This window comes from Notamacropus eugenii, chromosome 3 (assembly GCF_028372415.1).
Source record: "Notamacropus eugenii isolate mMacEug1 chromosome 3, mMacEug1.pri_v2, whole genome shotgun sequence".
Taxonomy (NCBI): domain Eukaryota; kingdom Metazoa; phylum Chordata; class Mammalia; order Diprotodontia; family Macropodidae; genus Notamacropus; species Notamacropus eugenii.
In genome coordinates, this window is record NC_092874.1 from 368,859,228 (window position 1) to 368,877,568 (window position 18,341).

General features: G+C 35.5%; 1 protein-coding gene and 1 long non-coding RNA gene across 8 annotated transcripts in view; one reads left to right on the forward strand and one right to left on the reverse strand.

The window, feature by feature from the left end:
- The window catches only part of SPIN1 (spindlin 1), a 222,617-nt gene that overhangs the window by 133,278 nt on the left and 70,998 nt on the right, over window positions 1-18,341 (forward strand). The window lies entirely within an intron of this gene.
- On the reverse strand, window positions 4,167-17,539 carry LOC140496966 (uncharacterized). Its single transcript, XR_011964479.1, has 2 exons — window positions 17,432-17,539; window positions 4,167-4,509 (listed from the first exon to the last, which is right to left on the reverse strand). It is a non-coding gene; the product is annotated as an uncharacterized lncRNA (long non-coding RNA).

An 18,341-nucleotide genomic window follows, 5' to 3' on the forward strand; every position in this document is an offset into this window, starting at 1 on the left:
AGAAATTTTTTAAAAAGTACTCCTCTGCATAGAATTATTTATAGCAGTTCTCTTTGTTATAGCAAAAAAACTGGAAGCCAGGGGGGTGTTCATCAGTTGGGGAATGGCTAAAGAAATTATGTGAATGTAATGAAATATTTTGGTGCCATAACAAAAGAACAAGAGAAAGTTTCAGAGAAATATGAAAGACTTGGATGAACTGATGCAGAGTGAAATGAACAGAACCAGGAGAACAGTTTATACAATAAAAGCAACATTATAAAGACAAACAACTTTGAAAGACTTATTGATCTGTGAAGTGAGCAACAATTCTAAAGGACTGTAACGCCCACCTCCTGACAGAGAAGGAATGGATTCAAGTTGCAGAATGAAACATACATTGCCATACGTGTGGGAATTTGTTTTGCTTCATTATACACTTTTTTATCTCTCCACTTTCTCCCCTCAATTGAACTGGCTTGCAATCAGAAGTGTGAATCAGAAGGTTTTATCACTGAAAATGACATCACAGATGTGTTACCCTCTGCTTCGTGACACCTTGTAGTCTCCACTGGGCTTTTCTAACTGACTTGTAGTTGAACTTGTCTATATGTTGTTTCCTTTCTGAGCCCTTTGAAAGCAGGAATCATCCTACTTATGTCTAATGCTTGGCACAGTGCTTTGTATATATTAAAACACTTAATAAGTGCTTTTTCATTCACTCATTCTGTTTTATATCTGAGATCATGGATCAGTAATGTTTTAGAATGAGGGAAAAGGTTAATGATTCACTTAATTTCTTCTGTGGAATAACATGCTTTGATTATTAGGATCGATGAATCTAGTTATTTGACTTTGTTTTCTTTTTAAAACCAAGGAAACTCCCCTTATTATTTTTACTCTTAATTGGAATGATGTTCAGAGACCTTGAAACTTTTGTATGAGGATCAGTTGGAGGAACCTCAGTTCAGCTGGAGAAGGGAATATATGATACTTATCATCAAGTACAAACATGCCTTTTTATCTTGCACTTTGCTTTATTGATCTTTGCAGATATTGTATTTTTTACAGATTGAAGGTTCACCACAACCCTGTGTCAAGCAAGTCTATTGTTGACATTTTTCCAACAGCACATACATCATGTCTGTGGGTCATATTATGATAATTCTTACAATATTTCAAACTTTTTCAACATAATTATGTCTGTGATCTGTGATCAGTGATCTTTGATGTTACTGTTCTGATTGTTCTGGGTTACCATGAACTATGCCCATATAAGATGGTAAATTTAATTGATAAATGTGTTCTGATTGTTTCACTCACCAGCTGTTTACTGTTTCTCTCCCTCTCTACTGGCTTCTATTCCCTGAGACACAACAGTAATTGAAATTAGGTCAATTTAGAACTCTGTAATGGCCTAGATAAGTGTTCAGGGGAAAGGAAGAGTCAATTGATGAAGCAAATTCCATTGTCTTATTTTAAGAAATTGGCACAGCCACCCCAACCTTCAGCAGTCACCACCCTGGGCAGTCAGCAGCCATCAATGTTGAGGCAAGATCCTCTACCAGCAAAAAGATTTTGACTCACTGAAGGGTCAGATTATGTTTAGCATTTTTTTAACAATAAAAATATTTTTTATATTAAGGTATATACTTTTTTTAGGTAATATTTCACATTTAATAGGCTATAGCATACTATAACTTTTATATGCACTGGGAAACAGAAAATTAGTGTTTGCTTTATTGCCCTACTTGCTTTATGGTGGTGATTTTGAACTGAACATGCAATATTTTTGAGGTATGCCTATATTTGAAGATTTGTTTTGTGGAAGAAAATTAGACTGTTTCTTCTTGCCTCTAAAAGGCAGAATGAGGAGCGGAGGTTTCAAGAGGAACAGTTTAGTTCTATATAAGAAAAGACTTAATAACAATTAGAGATATCTAAAAGTGGAATGAGCTGCCTCTGGAGGTAATAGGTTCCTCCTGATGTCTTGAAGTCAGGAGGAAGGCTGATAGACCTTTAATTGTGGTTAGATTTTTGTACTAGATGGTCAATGTGGCTTCTAAAGTCTCTTTGAGCAAGACCAGGCCCTGAGGTTCAGCAAAATTTGATTGTTTTTATGGTGTGTTAATATGTAACTATGGATTAGATTCTTATAGTAAATATTTTGGTTTCTAAAGTAAATTCATTATGTAATTTATCAACAAGCATTTATTAAGTCTGGAGAGACATGAAGGGATGGTTGGCCTGGGCATCATCTTTAACTTGTACCTGTCTTCACTCAACTCACTGAAAAAATTATAGGATAGGTCAGTACTAAATACCATCCCTAAAACATTCAGCATAATAAAATTATCCTTAGTTCAGTGTGATGACTTAATATTGATAGTTGATTTAAGGTGAAATTCCCTAAAATGAGTGAATGACCCCAAAATGATCAATGAATCTTCTCCATTTAAGTCTGTCTTAATTTCTGCAATGTGTTAAATTTATGTAAATCTTGAGTAGATAACTGTAGATCCTAATATAATCAAGGCCTCTGTCCTTTTAAATTTGTTTTTAGTGAAGACTATTTTACTGTACATTTTTTGTAACTCTTTAGTTTATTGATCCTTTGTTTTAGTAGGACAATTTCTTACTATTGCCATTTTTTCCTTTATTTTTTTCCCTTTATTCCTTTAGTGAGGTAAGTTAAACATGAACAGAAAAAAACTTTTATACTATTAAAAGTGATTTGTTTCCAGTTTGAACTAATTGTAGCCTTCCTGAGGGACTGCAGGACTGTTTGCTTTTAATTTGTTTAGTAAACAAGGTTTAAACATCAGTATCCTTAGATCACCTGTTTAAATTCTTTCATTCCAATAGCATACAAATATACATTGCTTGATATAACAATTATGTTGGAAGACAATTCAAAGGGACTTCAGTATTTAAAGAAACTTTCTAGTTGAAGGCTTCCATTTAATTATTATTTTAATTATAATTCAAAATTATAATTATAATTTTAAAAAATTCAGTTCTGCACTTCAGATTACCTTAGCTGGATCTCTTATCCTTTGCCCTTTGTTCTGTTCTTGGAGGGGGAAGTGGTCTTTCTCTTTTCCAGTGCTAAACTCTCTTTTTGTGCCTTTTACCTCTTCCCTCTGGTCTCTTTTTTAAAACAACAGCATCTTTTCTCTTCCACTGTCCCCTTTGTCTCCCTAGTGTTTGCCTTACTTAGCCACTGGCTCCTTCCCTGGTAGCTAAGAACATTTCCACATTTTTATCCTCAAAAAACCTTCACTTGAAGCTACCATCCCCTCTGGCTATCTTCTGTCTCTCTTCTCTTTCACACTTCTCTTGGAAAACAGTTATATCTTTTTTATCACCTCTCCCTCCTTTTTCAGCTATGCTTAAAAGAAGAGCTAGAGGTCATTGAATTTAATTCTCTTACTTCCTACATGACCAAACTTAGACCAACAAAGGTTGATTGACTTGTCCAAGATCACATAGGCAGTGACAGAGCTGGGATTTGAATCTTGGGGGTCACTTGCCTTTTCCACTCTAAAACGTTGCTATCCTTGGCTAGATTGCTTATGGCTTGTTGTCCCCACTACAGACAGGAACTGCTCTTGGCAAAGTCACCAGCAATGTCTTTATTGATAAATCCTATCACCTTTTCCCCCCCCCAAGTCCTCTTCATTCTTGACCTCTCTTCTCTGTAGTGTTTGATACTATTGGATACTCCCTCAGTTTGAATAGTCTCTCTTTTCTGGGGTTCTGCGATTCTGCTCTTTCGTGGTTCTCTTCCTAACTATTGCACAGAAAGTTCATCTTTATCCTGCCCCCTATTAGTAAGCATATTCCAAAGCTATGTTCTGGGTCTTTTCTCTCTACACGCTTTGATTTCATTAGTTTTCATGGAATTCATTTGTCTCTTTAAAAAAATTATGTTTTGTTTTTACATCACCTACGTTTCCCAGTCTGTTCTTCCTCTTCTCTTCCGAGAGTGCTGTCCCTTATAAAAAGTATAAAAATAGAAGGGGGAAAAAGCTGCTTAGCAATACTAAATAACATATCAACATACCATTGTAGGTAGTATTCTATACCTCTTGTCTCCTAATGCAAAGAAGAAAAGGAGATTCATTCCTGTCATTTTTTAGGTACCAAACTTGGCTGTGTTATTTCCGAGAATTGCTTCAGGCTGGTTTTTTTTTTTTTGCTCTTTTTATTTAAAACAACAATCATTGTTTATGCAGATGAGTTCCAAATCTTCAAATCTACCCCATATTTCTCTCTAGTTCTTCCTCCACTTGCCGTCTTGATATATCAACCTAAATGTCCCACAGTCATCTCAGATTCAAAATATCCAAATAATAGTCATCATCTTTTCTTCAAATCTACTGCTCCTCTTAACTTATCTGTTTCTTTCTTACCCAAGGTCTTCCATTCATCCAGATTTGGAACCTAGGTGTTATTCTCAATTGTTGATTCTTCAGGTCCCCTATCTTCTTAGTATCTCTTGCATCCTTCCCTTCTCTTCTGCGCACACTGTGAAATCATAACAACAAGCAAATAATTGAAATTTTTAAATAAATTTTTCTTGTGTCATAAAAAGCATGTATATGTTTGAAACCTTATGCAGATTTGTTTCTGTAGTAATGATAGATTGTCATGATCATGCACACAATTTTGGTGTTCATGCAGTGATTATATCAAAGTGATGTTTAGCAATAAGTTCTTGGAGTTTCTCAGCCTGTCATCAAAATTTCTCTCAACCCAGATAAATGTGAATACCCCCATTTTTGTTCTATGTCCTACACCAGAGTAGCTCCCTTGCTTCCCTCTGTTTCCTTCTACTAGCAGTACCTTATGCATTGTGTAATCATGTGATAAAGACGTTAAAGAACAGTTTTCATTCTTGCCGCATAAATGTTAGATTGTCTGAAAACCAAGATCACTGAATATGTGCATTACAAGTCATCTCAAAACCATTATGGACCATCACAAACATCCTACAGAAACAGACATTAAGTTGCAGACTTCTCATTGAAGAATTAAGACTATTTTCCGATTTAAACCTATCCTCCACTTATGTTACTAATCTTCAATTTAGCAGATTTCCAAGTGACCTGTTTGGCGATTTTGGTCAGTCACCCAGGAGCTTCTGTCAGAGTGTGGCCTGTGTGCCAATGGTAGAAGAGAAGAACATCGTATCTCAGCAGATTCTTTCCTTGTAAAGATGCATGTAAACATTGTTAAAAGTGAATCAATAGATGCTATTGTATTTTAAATAGCTTTATCATTTTACATAGCATTAGCCAGTAGAAAAGTAAATAATTCACACTGCAACTAAATATTTATTTTAATCATTTGGTTAAGTGGCTAAAAATTATCCATCTCAGCAAAAGAGTTTGCCAAATTCCCCTACAATTTTCTACCACATATGTGAGAGCAAGTATTTTCACTTTATTTTTGTTTTAAATCAAATTACAGAAATAAATTCAATGAACAACCATTTTTAAAGACTGTGTTGACCCAAATATTGCAAAGTCTTTGTTCAAATAAAAGTCCAACACTGAAATTAAACTTATATCTAATTATATTATATTAAATACCTTCCAAGTTGTAGCTTATCTCAGTAACAACAGCAGCAACAATAATAGTAACTAGCATTCTGGGGCACCCACTGTATGCCAGGCATAAAGCTAAACCGTTTACATGTGTCCCATTGGATCCTCACAACAATCTTGGCAGGTAGGTGCTGTTGTCCCCTTTTAATTGTAGTTCAGGCTAGATCTCATTACCTCTATCTTGAGCTGTTGCAGTAGCCTTCTGATTGGTCTCTTGGAATACTCAGGAAGATGAGGCTTCTTGACTCTACAGGCTTTGTACTCTATCTGCTAATTATTTACTACTTAAGGTATGTTAAAGAATTATTATTCCTTGAACCATCATCTCCCTCCTTCAGGGTTGGAGAACAATCAAGTTGAAACCATTGCTAGACCCTTTAAGGACTAAGACGAAAGGAGAGTAGGAATGAGGGAAGGACAGAAAATGTAAATACAAAATATATACAGAACAACTTGGAGAATCAAGAAAGACCTTCATGTAAAAAGATGGTACCTGACCTTGAAGCTAGGGATTCTCTTACTTAGAGTTAGAGGTGAAAAGATGCACTCTAGGTATGGCATATGGAAAGGCAGAGAGAGACCAGGAGAATGGAGCATTTGTAAATAGGCAAACAGCTGGTAAGCCAGTTTGACTGGAGCGTAGAGTACAAAGGGGAAATGTGAAAGCAATTTGTAAGGATAGAGTGGAGTTAGAATGTGAAGAGATTTGAATGCAAAATGGAAGAGTTTATATTCATTTTTTTGGTGTAGCTACTTGATCCCATACAGATTCTAAACCTTAGTAGACAATTTTCTATTTTTGCTGAGGCAAAAATAAAAGTGAAATCATTTGATGGCCAACCTGTGGCCAGCCTTTTGGTTGTAGACGTGTCAGTATTATGACAGAAAGTCAGAAGATCTGACTTTTGAGTATCTGGCTGCGGGCAAATAATTTAACCTGAGTCTCAGTTTTTTCATCTATAAAATCATAAAATTTGTCACAGTTACATGGTTGTTGTGAGGATCAAGTGAGTTAGTAATGTATGTGAAAGTGTATAATGCTAATAAACCTGAGCTGGTGTTAACTAATACTGCCAGAAGTTGCTCATGATAAATCATCAGTCAAAATCAGGCTTCACCCCCTTGGTCTGGGACCTATTATTGGCCAATCAGTGATATAACCAATGATTTGGGTTTAAAGGCTTATTCAGGTAGCTCTGTTCGAATCCCAATGGGCTTTATCAAAGCCTGTTTTTTCAGAGCTATATTTCAAGAAATCATAAATAAAAAATATATTTCTGTTTTTCAGGAAGAAAAATGATAGAATAAGTAGGGGAAGAAATCTAGCCCCTAAACCCCAAGATATTTGTGGAGTATACACAATCAAAATTTATATTCCTTTGGGCAGAGCACCCACATGTAAGGGTATGGCATCCCATAATAAACAGAAGGAGAAGAGGAAGAGGAAAGACTGGGAGGAGGAGAAAATAGCAGCATTGTCCAACTGGAAGTGGCCAGTTGGGTCTCCAGGGGGTCAGCTCCTGCTACTCACAGATTGTTTCCCTGTATTTAATTATCATTAACCTAAGAATGACATTTTTAATAACATTTATAAACTATTCTTCATCTTTATTTCTGACTCTACCTTCTTCATGCTTTATGCCTGTTCCCTGCCATCGCCACAGTGGTGACATCAGGAATGTGTGAATTACTTGGGAAGATAAAAATTTTAATATTGTTTCATTTTGTGACAGCTGTGCTCCTGCATGTTTACTTGTACTGTTGCTTGGCATAACTCAGAAGTCTGAGTTTGGCCATTTTAAAGCAGATTGAGCTGGTTTCCCTAACCTCAGGATTTCAGTTTTCTTGTTTATAATATTAACTTTAATAGCTGGTATTTATATACCTCTTTAAGGTTTGCAAAATACTTAACAGATATTAGCTCCTTTTATTGTCATAATAATTGTGTGACAATAATAGGTGCTGTCATCCCCATTTTACAGATGAGGAAACTGAAGCAAACCAATTTGCATATGATTAATAAGTATCTGAAGCAGGATTTGAACTCCGGTGTTTCTGACTCCCAAGTCCAGCAACTTTATCCAAATGTAGGTACTTTATTAAACTCAAAAGACAAATCTTTAACAGAGGTGAACTGTTAAATAGATGAGGATTGCTAAAAGTATCTTATACAGGATGTCTAATTCAAATAAAATATATCCTCTCCAGGAAAACAGTGTCGGTATCTGATTTCTGCCTCTTTTATTTTCAACTGAGAAAAATCCTAACTTCCTGGAAAGAGAAGGAAGAAGCTCTGATCTTGCATTTTTTGTAATTCCCAAGGTATACTTTAGTGTGAAACATCTCCATCTTGTGGGCTTTCAGGATATGACTACTAAAGAACAAATCAATATGTTTTCATAACTTGGCTTCCTCATTGTTAATTCTTAGTTAATCACAGTATCTTTTTCCTTCACATGATCTTAGAGTTTATTTGACCATTTGGCAAGTTCATGCTAATTGAATTGCTTTGAACCTAATGGGAAAGTATAACCTAGAGACCCTCCTTGCACTAAGTAAATTATTTACTTAAATATTTAAAGAATGATAACATTCCTGGCTGATCAGTAATAGAAAAACAAAGTCTTTAGTAGTTATACAAATTTGTTTTCTTCAAACTTAAATAGGTTTATGTAGAAGGAATGATTTTATAATTCCTCTAGACTATGTTTCAGTGAAAATATCTTTGTAGTACTGTCTCTTTTATTTCTCTTTTGCTTTAGATCAATTATTTCTAAATTGAAGATAACTATAAAAGCTGCCAGTGAGTGTAGCTCAGAAATCAAATAAGTTTACTGTACTTAAGTTAAACTTAATCTGCTATATTATATATTTACTAATAAAGTTTTCTTATAAATACATGAAATTAGAGTTGGACAGAGCCTCAGATATCCAGTGCAATCCTTTTGTAGTAAAGGAAAACAAAGCTTGGTAACTTGAGTGTAGTAAGTGACAGGACTAATTCGAATCCAAGCCATCTGATTCCACACCCTCTATTTTTTTCCATCCTACTGGTTCCTTTGTAATAAAGATAAAATTTATCATATTAGGTAAGAAGAATATGCAGACTAACAAACTCTTCACACCTTAGTAGATGGTCTACTCCTCTCTGTAAATAGCAACACCTACCTCATGAATTTGTGAGGACCAAACAAGACAAATTAAACTGCAAACCTTGAAGCACTATAGAAATGTTTATTGCTGTTATTACTGCTAACCACCACTACCACTAACTTGAGTTTCTGTGACCAAAGAGAAATTCATCACCAGGTACCTGATTCTGGAGATGAGCGTTTACTGAGTTGGGTGGCCCTGAGTTGTAAGACCCTCCAGTTCAGGCATCAGTTTAAACCCTATTGTTTTAGTCCTTAATAACCTGTTAATAGAAGGCATTAATGGAGAATTTTAGTTGATTTGGAGTTTGTATTTTTTCTTAGAAAATTACATTCAGTTTGATGCAAATAAATTAACCCAACTTACTCTGTATTCGTGTGTACATATATATATATATATATATATTTTTTTTTTTTTCCTGATGGTATTTTGAGAATGATTTTCTTTTAAAAGGCTTGTGAAGATGTGGGGTCTCTCTGGCAGATTTTTTTTTTTTTTTTTTGAGAAACACATCTCTGCTTTTATAATTGAAATTTGTTAGAGAATGTAATTCAATATTCAGCAATTAGTATGTGCTTCCATTTTGCCTGTGGTGAATATTCTCTTCACATTCAAGTTTCCAAATTCAGATGTCAATATTTATCATGAATGAGAGCTAAGAAGTATACTGCTTTACCTCATTCCAACTTTTCCTTTCTTAACTTCTAGTGGGTAATTCCCTGGCATTACTAAAATTTGGTTAGGTTTTTGGTAAATGGTGCAAAGAAAGTCTTGGGATTTGACCACTTGAGAGCAGAAGAGATAAAGAGCATAGAAGTAATTCAAAATTGACTAATTTACAGGTTCATATGATCAGAAGTTTTGAATGTTCTTATAGAGTTTTTAGAACTGAAACAATTCAGAAAAATGATGAAAGAAATCATATATTTGAAATAAACTGTTTTGTCAAAATAAGAGTTTGCCAAAGTCCCTTTTTTCCTTTACCTACTTTGCTTACCGTGTTAAAACTTCCCCTATTTTAATTTTCTTGAGGAAGTAGGTTTCATTGGTTTTTTCATATTCTTCAAACACAGAGATTCATACTTTTTCCTTCTTTAATTCAAAGTCCCAGAGAGAGTAGGTTTTAGTTAGTGAAGTTTCATTGCACGAAAGCTTTTCTTTTGTTTTTGGTGGGGAGAATATTGGGGAGGGATTTATTCCTTATGGCTTAATATACTTGATTTTACATGTTTTGAGAAGTTGTACTGATGAACTGTCAAGGGCAACAGAGAAGAATGCATGATTTTCAGTTCTTCCTATTTTCAGAGTAATTATGCACTACTGGTATTCCCTGCTCTGTTTTGCTGACATGGGACCATTTTACCCCTTCTTAGGTAGGTTGGTGGTTCTCTTTCTTGTGAGATCAGCATATTGAGGCTGTGCTTAGCGGGTACACCCAATGAATTTTAGCTCTACTGCAGCTCAGAACTCCTAAACTCAAGAGATCCACCAGCCTTAGTCTCCCCAAGAACAGAGACTACAGGCATGTTCTGCCATACTCAGCCATTCCTCTGTTTCTAATGTTGGTTAAATGTCTTTAACATAAAAGGGTATTGTATCATATCAAAAACATTTTGTCCATATGTATTGATATCAAGATTTTTATTATTTTGTTATTAACATAGTCTGATATGTTTTTGTTTTCCTAATATCAGACAAACCTTGCATAGTTGGTGAAAGGCCAAACTGTTCATAGTGTATCAGGGACATATTTGTCTCAAAGATTGACTGTTTTTGCAAACGATATATGTCATCAAACTCCTGTTACTTTCAGTGGTTGTCTTTCATGCCTGGAACTCTCCTGGCTTCCTTCAAGACTCAGCTAAAACCTTACCTTCTACAAGAACCTGCCTTGCCTATGACATTAACTCCACTTTAATCCTGTGTTCCTGTATATATCTTGTTTGTACATAGTTCTTTGAATGCTGTCTCATCCATTTGATTGAACTTTTTGAGAATATTTAATGTATTGCCCAGGACATAGGAGCTTAAATGTTTATTAACTTAATAGGCACAAGATACTTTCCTGTAGTGTAAGATAGATTTTCATACCAAATTGAGTGTGCATGTTATTCCTTCCTTAAACCAAATGTGATGAGAGTAAGCTTCACTTTTTCCCTCTCACGTCCCCTTTTTTCCCCTCCATTGAAAAAGCTTTTTCTTGCCTCTTTTATGAGAGATAATTTGCTCCATTCCATTTCTCCCTTTCTCTTTCCAATGTATTCCTCTCTCACCCCTTAATTTTATTTTTTTAGATATCATCCCTTTCTTTTCAGCGCGCTGTGTGTGTGTGTGTGTGTGTGTGTGTGTGTGTGTGTGTGTGTGTGTAATCCCTCCAACTACCCAAATACTGAGAAAAGTTTCAAGAGTTGTAAATATTATCTTTCCATGTAGGAATGTAAACAGTTCAACTTTAATTTTGATTTTTCTTCCCTGTTTACCTTTTCAAGCTTCTCTTGATTCTTGTGTTTGAAAGTCAGATTTTCTATTCAGCTCTGGTCTTTTCATCAGGAATGCTTGAAAGTCCTCTATTTCATTGAATGACCATTTTTCCCTCTGAAGTATTACACTCAGTTTTGCTGGGTAGGTGATTCTTGGTTTTAATCCTAGTTCTTTTGACTTCTGGAATATCACATTCCAAGTCCTTCAGTCCCTTAATGTAGAAGGTGCTAGATCTTGTGTTATCCTGATTGTATTTCCACAATACTTGAATTGTTTCTTTCTAGCTGCTTGCAATGTTTTCTCCTTGACCTGGGAACTCTGGAATTTTGGCTACAATATTCTTAGGAGTTTCTCTTTTTGGATCTCTTTCAGGAGGTGATTTGTGGATTCTTTCAATATTTATTATCCCCTCTGGTTCTAGAATATCAGGGCAGCTTTCCTTGATAATTTCGTGAAAGATGATGTCTAGGCTCTTTTTTGATCATGGCTTTCAGGTAGTCCCATAATTTTAAATTTGTCTTTCCTGGTTCTATTTTCCAGGTCAGTTGTTTTTCCAATGAGATATTTAACCTTATCTTGTATTTTTTCATTCTTTTGGTTCTGTTTTGTAATTTTTTGGTTTCTCATAAAGTCATTAGCTTCCATCTGCTGCATTCTAATTTTTAAAGAACTATTTTCTTCAGTGAGCTTTTGAACCTCCTTTTCCATTTGGCTAGTTCTGCTTTTTAAAGCATTCTTCTCCTCATTGGCTTTTTGAACCTCTTTTGCCATTTGAGTTAACCATATTTTTAAAGGTGTTATTTTCTTCAGCATTTTTTGGATCTCCTTTAGCAAGTTGTTGACTTGCTTTTTATGGTGTTCTTGCATCTCTCTCATTTATCTTCCCAGTTTTTCCTCCACCTCTCTTACTTGATTTTCAAAATCCTTTTTGAGCTCTTCCATGGCCTGAGACCATTGTATATGTATTTGGGAGGTTTTGGATGCAGAAACCTTGATTTTTATGTTTTCCTCTGATGGTAAGCATTGTTGTTTCTCATCTGAAAGGATGGAAGAAAAATACCTGTTCACCAAGAAAGTAGCTTTCTAAACTCTTATTTTTTCTCCCTTTTTTGGGCATTTTCCCATCCAGTTATTTGACTTTTCAGTCATTTGTCACGAGGGGGGTACACTCTGGGGAACCTACAAGTTCTTATTTCCTCCAAGGTGGCACAATCAAGGGAGAGGAGTTTACTCCTCTTCTGGCCTGTGCTGTGGTCTGGCAGCTACCAAAGCTTTTCTGCCTAGGATCTGCAAGTAAAATTCCCTTTCCAGAGCTTCCACCAGTTCCACCACACCAGCCAGCACTCTTTCTCACCCCAGGGCCACCACTCAGGACTGAGACTCAAGATCAGCGGCTCAATTCCCCCAGGGACTTTAGGCCAAGGGCTCCAACCGTGGGTGCTGCTGCTGCTGCTGCTGCTGTTGCGGCTGCCACTGTCACTGTCACCACTGCTGCTGCTGCCTGGGGTCCTGAGCTGGGGAGGACCCTACTCCCTTCTCACTCAGGTGAAAAAGGTTTCTCACTGACCTCTGAAGCTTTCTTTGGCATTTGTGGGTTGAGGGATCTGACAACTGCAACTGCTGCAGGAAATTCTGCCCCCAAGGGCTGTTCTGCTTCTGTTCCTGCTGGTGCTGGGCCCCATGTGCTGGGCCGTGTGCGATAAACCTTTCTTGTCGGCTTTCCAGGCTACCTTGGGCTGGGACTCTTTCATTCTGTCGTTTTGTGGCTTCTGCTGCTCTAGAATTTGTTCAGACTCATTTTTTACAGGTATTTTATGAACTGTGGATGAAGATCTATAGTAGATGCATCTTTCTACTCCTCCATCTTGGCTCTGCTAAAATAGTTGGTTTTTTTTTTTTGATCAGTAAAATATATAATTTTAATTTGATTGCGAGAATCCTTTATTAGCATTTTAATCAGTTTTAGCTTACATTTCATAAGCAGTCTTATTTTATGAAAGATGGAAAATCTAATCTTTTCAAAATTTGTTTTTTACTTCTAAAACAGCTCTATCTCTGAAGTTTTAGACTTCAGATTGATGGGTTGATGTCAGGACAGGAAGGATGAAAAGGCTGAATTTCAGGGATGTACTATGATGATGTTTTTAAATGTATGAATTTTTATTCAACAAAAGCTAAATATTTTTGTAAAAGAAAGTTTTTATTCATATCTTTTGTTTTTACGACACAATTTGGGGCTACTAGTCCCTACCCCAAATCTTTTTTGTAACAAAGTAAAATTGCTCAGCAAAAGCAGGAGAGAGGTTCTTCCTCATCTCTCCTCCAGGGTCAGTGTTTGTCACTGCGGTACTAAATATGCATTTTCATTTGTATTATTATAGTCGTTAAGTTTTATTTTCTTAATCTTGCTTACTTTACTTTGTCTCAGTTTGTGTTTTCTTGGTTCTCTAGATCATACTAATTGTTTCTTTTTTAAAAATATACTTTATTTTAATGGTCATTTTAAAAAAGTTTTTGAGTTTCCACTTTTCCCTCTTTCTTTAGCACCCCCTTAATTGAGAAGAGTAGTAGTATGATACCTATTATACTTGTGAAGTCATGCAAGACATATGTCCATATTAGCTATGTTGCAAAATTAAAAAAAAGACAAGAAACGTAAAGCGAAAAAAGTATGTTCAATCTGCTTCTCTCTCTAGATAGCATTTTTCTCTGTGAATCCTTTGGAATTATCTTGGATCATTGTATTAATTAGAGTACTTTCAGAGACTTTCAGAGTTACTCATCATTACAGTATTGCTGTTAAAATATTGACCTATTTTTGTTCATTTCACTTTGCATCAGTTCATATAAATCTTCCCAGGTTTCTCTGAGACCATCCTTGCTTATCATTTCTTATACTATAGTACTGTTTTATTGTAATCATAGACCACAACTTCTTGAACTATTACCCAGTAAATGGGCATCCTCTTGTTTTCTAGTTCTTTGCCACCACCAAAAGATCTTCTATAAGTATTTTTGTACAGATCCTTTTTCCTTTTCTTCAGTCTCTTTGGGATACAGACTGGGTCAAAGGTTATACACATTTTGATTTCCCTGTGGATATAGTTCCAAATTCTTCTCTGTTATGGTTAGACTAGTTCATGACTCCATCAACAATGCATTTAGTATTTCTCTCTTTCCACATTCCATCCAGCATTTGTCATGTTCCTTTAGGAGAAGTTTTTTCCTATTATACTAATAACCAATTATTGGGATCCAGGTTATTTTCTCTTCATTCAAAATCTAGCCCCCATGGGTCAGTTTCTGAAGAATATTTCTGATAGATGAGATTGTCCAATAATCATCCTCACCCAGAGAATCTAATCTAGCCCTAAAAGCAATAGGTTCACCAGCCTCTACTTTCTCCCTCCCCACTCCCACCTCCTCATTAGAAAAAAAATCCACCTGCTCCTTGATGTTAACTAATGGAGTTGATTTTCACCTGTTAGTGGCAGTCCCTTTTCCAAAGGTATTTAAACATTCGTTGATCTTTATGCCTTTGTCTTTGGTTACTGAGAGAGACTCCTGAGCAGTAGTTTATTATTTGCTAGCCTAATTAATAAATTTTTAATTACCTAGAAGCTCTCTCTTGGGCTTTTCATTCAGCATATAACTAATCAGATGGTGTGAAGTGGTACTTCAGAGTTGTTTTATTTTGCATTTTTCTAATTACTGATTTAGAGCTTCTTTTCCTGAAAGCTGCCTGTTCAAATCATTTGACTATTTATCAGTTGTGGAATGGCTCATGTTTTTATTAAGTTGGCCCAGTTCATTACATATTTTTGAAATATCTTTATCTGAGAAACTTACTTTAAAAAAAAATTCCATTCTCCTCCATTTCCCACTTACCTTCTAATTTTGGCTACATTGATATTGTTTGTGCAAAAACTTTAAAATTTCATGTAATAAGAATTATCCATTTTACTTTGTGATTTTTTTTCCCCTCTTGTTTGGTTATAAATTCTTCCCTTTTCTATAGGTCCTATGGGCAAAATTTTCCATGCTCCCCAAACTTTGGCTTGTGATAACACACTTTGTGTCTAAATCCTGTACCCATTTTGTGCTTGTCTTGGTACATGGTGTGACATAACGGTCTATGCCTAGTTTTTGCTAGACTGCTTTCCCCAGCAGTTTTTGTCAGATAGTAAGTTCTTGCCCCCAAAGTTAGATCTTGTTTTTATCAAACACTAGATTACTGTAGTCATTTACTACCATGTATTATGTATGTGATCTATTCCATAGATTCACCACTCTGTTTCTTAACAGATTGTTTTTGGTGATTACCACTTTATAATACAGTTTGAAATCTGGTACTGCTAGCCTGCCTTCCTTCACATTCATTTTCACTGAAAAAGATTAGGGAATATTGTCATTTTTATTATATTGACATGGCCTAGATATAAACAATATTCAGATAACAGGTTTATTTCTGTAATGCATATAGCCTTGGTCAGTAGGTGATGATATATTTTCAGTCCTCCTATAGTTATTTGCTATTGATTAAATCTCTTCCTGATGAGTTTTGTTGATGGTATACAGTTGATGTGGGAACCTGCTACTTTGCTGAATTTCTTGCTTAACATAATTTTTAGTTGAATCTTTTGGGTCCTCCAAATAGACTCATGTACAGAAAATGATAATTTTGTCTTCTTTAACTGTCCATATTTCCTCAGTTTCTTATTTTTTCTTTTTGCACCTAGTACTTCTAGTATTCTGTTAATGATCGATGATAATGAGAACCCATGTGCTACCTGGATCCTATTGGAAGGTGCTCTGACAATTTTTCTCTATTAGGATGTTGGCTCCTGGTTTTTGTTGTTAAGTTGTTTCAAACTCTTTGTGATCTCATTTTCTTGGCCAAGATTCTGGAATGGTTTGCCATTTCTTTCTCCAGCTTATTTTACAGATGAACTGAGGCAAACAGGGTTAAGTGATGTGTAAGTGTCTTAGTCCAGTTTTAAAATGAGTCTTCCCGATTTCATGCCTGATTTTGTATCCACTGGACCACCTTAGTTAGTTGCCCTTCTTTTTATACTATTTGCCATATTAAGGAAATGTTAGTTTTCTTCCATTTTTTTTAATGTTTTTTTTTTTTTTAACAGAAATGGGAGTTACGTTTTGTTAAACAGTTTTTCAGCATCTGTTGATATGACTGTGTGTCTTCTTTTCTCAGAGAGGTTATTCAAAAAGTCTATGTTTATAGTTTTGTTTATATAAACCAATCTGGTGTTCCTGCTATAAATCCAGTCTATTTTATATAATTTTTTTTGATAAGTAATCACTAAGGATATTGGTCTCTAGTTTTCCTTTTCTACTTTGTCCCTGCTTTTTAGATACTGATACCATATTTGTTCTGTAGAAAGATTTTTGTAGGATCTCCTTTTCAATTTGTAGTCAATTCATGTAACATTGTAGTTATTTGTTCTTTGAATGAATGGTTATAGGGAGTTTCCTCATCTGGGAGTTACCTTTTATTGGTAAAATCATGGGTTTATTCTCTGTATACTTATATATGTCCTCTTAGTTTTCCCTTCTAGATAATAGGGATCATTAATTTTTACTTTTAATATGTACTTGTTTTTTGATCTTGACAGGTAGGATCTTCCTTCCTTCCTTCCTTCCTTCCTTCCTTCCTTCCTTCCTTCCTTCCTTCCTTCCTTCCTTCCATCCTTCCTTCCCTCCTTCCCGCCTGCCTCTTGCCTTCCTATTATAAGACCTTTAACTTTCATATTTAATAAATACTTTTTGATCCATAGATTGAAAAGTGAAACACATAGCCTTTTTTTATTTTAAAGGTAAAAGTTGTAAATTTTGCATATGATATGATTGTGATTAATTTCATTCATCTATAACCTCCAATAAGTTTGCCCCAGGGGAGCCAACCAAGCAAACCATTTATCACTTGGTATTTTCTGATTACCAGTGGAACATCAAGGTTCTACTAGTTGTCTTTTCTTCACTCTCATCATATAATCAGTCCATCACCTTTTTTGATTTTTCATATTTTTGATGAAATAATTTATACCAGTAGTATCCAGAATTCCCTTGCTCAGGGATATTCATGATCCTCCCACCAAAAAGTAGGACAAGTTTTATACCAAAGAAAGAGAGGCCAGGAGCTCTATGACGATTATGAGAGAAGTTTAATAATCATATGGGTTACTTACATTAGATGTGGTGGCCAGAGACATAGTGTATCCCTGCCAAGAGTTTAATAATCATCGGTCTGGGGCAGCAGCCAGATGAAAGATTGAATCCTTGCAAAGACCCTGAAAAATCACTGGTAATTATAGAAGTAAGACAAAGGGAGGAGGAACTATAAAGCATTGTTACATATGTTGTCTTGTTTTGATTTACTGCTTAGTACTGGGCTTGAGTCTGTTGGGTAGAGGTGCAGACACACAAGGTATCCTTGTTATGGCTTTCACCAATAGCGAACCCACAACACCACTTTCACAAAACTACTCGATTGCAGTGCTAATACCCCAGTGTACCCCTCTCCATTGCTGTTTTTCTGATCCTCAGCTTCATTGCTTTTGCTGTTGGGTCATGAATCCCCTGGGATTTCTTTATATCAGTGAATTCACAGATATAGTCTTTATCTCTGTTGTGATAATAGTGGTTTGTGTGGCTAAAAGAGGTCAAGGCATCTCTACCCTTTTGGTAGAGGGATAAGGAACTTCAGCTGAGCAATAATGCATATGCTGCCAAATGAGTAATTTTATGTCTTTTGAATTTGCTTAGGTGTTTTTCTTGTGAGAGACGGCTCATTTAAGGTGAGGTGCAGTAATGTTGAGAAATTATTCTGTGAATACAAAAGGCGTCAATAAGAAATGACATACGAAACATTTAGAGAAATGTGGGGAGTTTTATGAATTGATGTAGAGTGAAATGTTCAGAACTTCAATCTACACAATGACTAAAATGATATAAATGAAAAGAAGATTAAAACAAAGAATTCCCAAACATAAGGACAAATAGATGATGAGATGGGAGACAACAAAGTACATGTTGCATTTGGAATGTTGTGAGTGTTGTCAAAGGGAGGTTTTGCTTGGTAGTTGTTATGCCTTCCTC